We start from the raw sequence: 5,962 nt of genomic DNA, 5'->3' as shown, positions 1-5,962 counted from the left end.
CATGGCGTTTTTTTTTTTTTTTTTTTTTTGGAGGCTAGAGTCTCTCTGTTGCCCAGGCTGGAGTGCAGTGGCACAATCTTGGCTCACTGCAACCTCTGCCTTTCAGGTTCAAGGGATTCTAGTGCCTCAGCCTCCCACGTAGCTGGGATTACTGGCACCTGCCACCATGCCTGGCTAATTTTTGTAATTTTTTTAGGAGAGACAGGGTTTCACCATGTTGACCAGGCTGGTCTCAAACTCCTGACCTCAAGTGATCCACCTGCCTCAGCCTCCCAAAGTGCTGGCATTACAGGCGTGAGCCACCATCCCCTACCAAGCATATGAGTTTCATAGACAGAAAGACAGGGCTTCATTCCAGCTTCACCAATTATTAGCATTATAATCCCGGGCAGTTATTTAACCTGTCTATGTTCTTGTTTTTTTATTATAAAACTGGTATAATAATGCTACTGCCTACATCTTAGGCCAATCATAAAGTTTAAAAAAATACAGTAAAGCACTTGGCACAGGGCCAGCACATAGTGATGAACATATAAATGTTAGCTTTTAATTTGTATATGTGTAACTTAAATTTTTAAAACATATATTTTAAAAAAAATCAGGCCGGGAGCAGTGGCTCACACCTGTAATCCCAGAACTTTGGGAGGCCGAGGCAAGCAGATCACCTGAGGTCAGGAGTTCGAGACCAGCCTGACCAACATGGTGAAACCCTGTCTCTACTAAAATTATAAAAAAAAAACTAGCCAGGCGTGGTGGCGCACACCTGTAATCCCAGGTACACTGAAGGCTGAGGCGGGAGAATCGCTTGTACCTGGGAGGCGGAGGTTGCAGTGAGCTAAGATCACACCACTGTACTTCAGTCTAGGTGACAAAGTGAGACTCCATCTCAAAATAAATAAATTAATTAAATCAGACTGGTTCAAGTGGTGTTTACAACTAATTGATCACAACCAGTTACAGATTTCTTTGTTCCTTCTCCACTCTCACTGCTTCACTTGACTAGCCTTAAAAAAACATAAAATACATATAAAATATAAATATGTAATAAACCTAACTTAAGGAAATTACACAAACGTGTGGCTTTTTCTTCCAACTTTCATTCTGGTAAAGTTTTACACATGAAGTCTCATTTTCTGTAATTCATATTAACATATCCTTGAAAATCATGCCATTGTGAGATATAAATGTAAAAATGTGACTCTGACTTTGCACTGTTAATGTTTACAGGACAGTCAAATTGTATGTAAAAATTATATTATTTCATATTGAAGTTGATTTGTACAATATGATATTCCATTTTCATTTGCACACATTTGGTCTTTACTGATTAAATAATTTCCAAAATCAGCTTGAATTTGTCATCTCTGTTTAGAGCTGAGGGTAACAACCAAATTGTTTTCGAACTAATTTACATAGTAAGTATAGTAGAATTCCTGTTCTATATAAAGTATCAGATATAAATATTAGTTCTATTAAATGCTAAAGAATTTAGCAATGTAAATTACTTATGTGATCTGTATACATTTGTATTTAAAACTCATTTAACTTTAGAATAATATAGACAAAGCAATTTTTACATGGGCTGCTCTTTTCTCACTTTCAGTTATGGTAATAACTTATCCCTAGTTTCATAATGAATCTAGTTTTGTAAAGCTAGCCCCAGTTGTTCCTAATTCACTTAACTCTAAAGTTAGGTGGCAAAATGTTTCCAGTTCTCAGACCTTGTTTGTCCTTGTCTTTGTTTTTAAGACAGGGTCTCCCTCTGTTGCCTACCTGGAGTGTAGTGGTATGATCACGGTTCACTGCAGACTTGACCTCCTAGGCTTAAGTGATCCTCCCACCTCAGCATCCCAAGTAGTTGGGACCACAGGCACATGCCATGATGTCTGGCTAATTTTTCATACTTTTTTAAGAGATAGGGTCTGGCTATATTGCCCAGGCTGGTCTTGAACTCCTGGGCTCAAGTTGTCCTCCCACTGTGGCCTCCCAAACTGCTGGCATTACAGGCATGAGCCACTGTGCTTTGCCAAGGGCTGGTCTTGAGTATCAGATCTTCCATCTTATGCTAAACCCAGCTAATGATGGGAAAGCTTACACTAATTGATGATATAAGGATGGTCAGCAAATACCTCAGAAGCTACAACTCACAGGCTCAATGTAATGTTACTTCAATTTTACCTAAGTTATCTACCAGAGTTTAGACATTTCTGGAGGAGCAATTAAACTTGTAATAAATATTAGATCAACTTACCTTATATATTCATATTTTCCAAAAAAATTCCAGAAGCTGCCAAACCAAAGATTGTTGTATCAGTCAGAGTAGGCTAGGTTGTCCTACAATAACAGCAATACTCTCACTACGGTTTATCAAGGTCAGCTTGGGCTGTTGTCCCACCAGGCTCCAGGCAGAAAGAGGCTCCATCTCCATGTTACAAGCCAAGAAGAAGAAACAGTAGCAAGTTACACATTAGCTCTTAAAATTTTAACCAGAAATGGCATATTACAACTCACATTTCATTGGTAAAAGCAAGATACATTGTTTCATCTAGCTGCAAAGTAACAAGGAAATGCAATCCGACCATGTACCAAAAAAGGAGTGAACAGGGAAGATTTGTTGGGTAGCAATAATGACTACATAATATGCCCTACACCTCACCAAATATCCTATTCGTTATTCTTCCAGAAGCAAAATATACTTATTACCTCTCCACAGAGACAATCCAAAATGGCGTCAAGCTCAGAGTTCAGGATCTCTGGGTCATATGCAAAAGTCTCTTACATCTGGGGTTGATATAAAGCCCTGGCAGTGGCTTCTCTTGGTCTTAAGTCTAAGAACTAAAAAGCAAGGTATTTGTCCCACAAACACATTATACAATAATGAAGCAAGACAGGATAACCAAGATAACCATTCAGAAGGTGGAAAAATGAAACACTTTAGAAGACATTGATCCTTAGCAATTCTGAAATCTACAGGGCAAAATTATAAGGATCCCATTATATGAGATGAAAAATGATTTTTGATTAGGCTCTGATTTTACTTCCTGAAAGTAACACCCTTCCCACTTTTCTTCATGGTGCCTGGCTCCACCCTCTGGGAGTCTTCCTTTTTCATAGTTTCTTTGGCCACACGTGAAGGAGCATTAAAATATATACCCTCCTTGGAGTTTGAGCTGCTTTCTCCTGTCCATAGATGGCATTGTTTTAAGGCTCAAACAGTCACAATTTTTTTTTTTTTAACTCCAATCTAATGGTTTACCAGTATCACTTTACTACAAACATAGCAAACTTTTTATCTATCTGATTCCACTTATTTCTATGTGCCAATAGCCACAGCCATCGTTCATTTCTGGACATACTTCTTTGATTTGTTTTGTTATTTCTTTGTTTTGCTTTCTTGTCACCATACCACACCCACCTCTAATGTAATTATGTATTCTATGAGCCTATCAAGACTAGAGGATAACTGCTTCAATCTTTTTTTGCTAAGCTATGTTGTTCAATTTAAAAGATTTACTGAATGCTCCCTGAAGTCATTCATGAGTTTTAGCAATGGATATAATGAGCAAACACTTGGTTTGATCCTTATCATAAATACAGTTGAATTTTAATGGCCTTGTCATTTTGCATTTACTAGTTGAGATTGTGAAGCAGCTGTCTTGTCCAGATTTGAACATTTCTGAATTTCTGGACTTACTCTATTCCCTTTCATCCTTGCTTATAAGTAGACTAATTCTTTTCTGAGCTTGTCTCTGTCTTGTAATACCCTGCCAAATGTAATCAATAGAAGCTAGCTTACATTTCTAATACTTTGCTTAAAACCTCTTTCCTAAGAGTTACAAATTCATTTGGATCATGATTCTTCTTCTAAGTCATTGCATGTAATATTTCCCCCCAAGAATTGTATCACAATACATGGATTGCTATCCTTCCGGTCTTCACTAGCCATTTTTTGCAGGCTATCTTCAAATCCCTAAGCCAATGCCACAGATTTTAGGCTTTTGATGTCCCCTACTTCTGGTATCAATTTTCTATCAGATAGATTTGATTATGCTTTGGTAACAAATCTGATAACAATCAAACCCAGTGTCTTAGAACAACAGTGGTCTATTTCTCACTCATGCTACATGTCTAGTATGAGTAAGCTTGGGTGGGAGTTAGGGGGCAAAGTTAGCCCTATATGCTCCTCACTCAGGAATTCTAGCTAAGGAAAGTTCATCTGCCTGTTTGCATGTTTCAGGGTAAGAGGAAGAACAAATGGTAAAATGTGCACTGACTCATAGTTTCTGTTTGGAAGTGACTAGTATTACTTCTGTCCATAAATCACTATCTAGTGCAAGTCACCTCAAGGTACAGGAGAGTGCAATCCTACCTGTATCTGGAAATATTTAGAGAGTAGAACTAATTACTCTCTCAACTGTTAAAATGAGTTCACTATGTAAGGATGTAAAGGCTATATTATTTGGATATCTCCCACTTTACTATCACCTTATCACTCAGGGCTAATTCTGTCTTATGGAAGGATTCTCCTCTCTCATTCTATGTACCTCCATTTTAAAGCTGCCACTCTTAAAAAGGAACAATTATTAAACAGAAGCAAACCCTTCCTTAGTCTACAATAGCTATGTTCTTCTACATTGATCTCAATTCACTTATAAAACTCTAATATGACCTCCAAAAGAATATTGGCTCTTTAGCCAAACAACCCTGAAAAAAAAAAAGCAGGAGGACTCATACTTTCTGATTTCCAAACATACTTCAAAGCAATGTAAATCAAGACTTGTAATGGAACAAGGATAGACATAAAGATGAATGGAATAGAGTTGAGAGTCTAGAAATTAGCCTCTGCATCGATGAATTCACGAATTTTTAACAAAGATGCCAAGACTCTTCAGCAGGGAAAGAAGAGGCTTTTCAACAAATGGTTCTGGGATAACTGGACAGCCACATGCAAAAGAATGAAGTTGGACGCTTCGTATTGTGAGGTCTAACATTTCATGTGCTACCTTGACAATTTAAGTCCCAAAGTTCTAACAACAAGACCCCTTGCTGTTATTAGATACGTTCTCCCAACCAACATCAAAGACTTTCCACCTAGCTAGTTCCCCTATCAGCTGGACCTGCTGCACCCCACGTAGCCCTCAACCTAGTGGGTTTTACTTCCCCGCCACTCCATGAAATTCAAACAAGCCAATCACATCCTCTCATGGGTACCAAGAATTACCTCATCCTTTCATTACTACAAAACCTAGCCTCCATGCCCCTGCTTGTTATTTCTTGTGCAATCCCCATGGTGACAAAAATGTTCTAAAGTTCGCTGTAGTGATAATTGCACATATCTGTGAATATGTGAAACACCATTGAATTGTACATTTTAAGTAGGTGAAGTATACGCTATAAGGATCATTTCCCAATAAAACTATCTAAAATTATATATGGGCTACTAACAAGAACAGTATTGCAATAGATTCAAGAAGATTGACAGAAATGCACAGATGACTGATCCATAATAGATTGTCAAGAAAAGTTAGCAAATTTGGCTTTAGTCCTTGCTTGAAAAAACTCATGTTTTCCTAGAAAATGTTTCTTGGTGACAGTATTCAAAGAAGACAGAGATGAATGATCCAGTGGCCTAAATAAATATGGCACTGTTTTTATATGATAAAAAGGAAAAAAAAAAAAAAAAGACAGTTTTCAGAATTTAAGCTCTGAATTAATGAGCCTGCTCATTTTCTTTATCGAAATTTCTCTTGGTTCTTCAAGAGGACAAACTATCATCTCTCTTCTGACTTTAACCATTATCCCACTTCTGATATTACTAGCCTCTTTATAAAACATAAGCAGAGCTCCCTGAAACAATGCTTTCTTTAATCTTGGAGGTGGCACACTGGGACCTGGATCTACCAGGGCACCACCTGGTCACCTCTAGCAAAAAGCAGCCTTCTCTAGAGCTTCTCAGAGGGCA

At 37.9% G+C, this 5,962-nt stretch overlaps 1 long non-coding RNA gene across 1 annotated transcript in view; it reads right to left on the bottom strand.

Annotated features, from left to right (window-relative positions):
- Positions 1-5,677, bottom strand: part of LOC108512008 (uncharacterized) — a 34,291-nt gene extending 28,614 nt beyond the window's left edge. The window contains exon 1 of the long non-coding RNA XR_001880460.1: positions 2,252-5,677. This is a non-coding gene — a long non-coding RNA (uncharacterized LOC108512008). The remainder of the gene's footprint in view (positions 1-2,251) is intronic.
- Between the last annotated feature and the right edge of the window lie 285 nt (positions 5,678-5,962).

Source organism: Rhinopithecus bieti, unplaced genomic scaffold (genome assembly GCF_001698545.2).
Source record: "Rhinopithecus bieti isolate Rb0 unplaced genomic scaffold, ASM169854v2 scaffold_28090, whole genome shotgun sequence".
NCBI lineage: Eukaryota > Metazoa > Chordata > Mammalia > Primates > Cercopithecidae > Rhinopithecus > Rhinopithecus bieti.
Note: the sequence above shows the minus strand (reverse complement) of the source record. Positions and strands in the feature narration are given on the sequence as shown.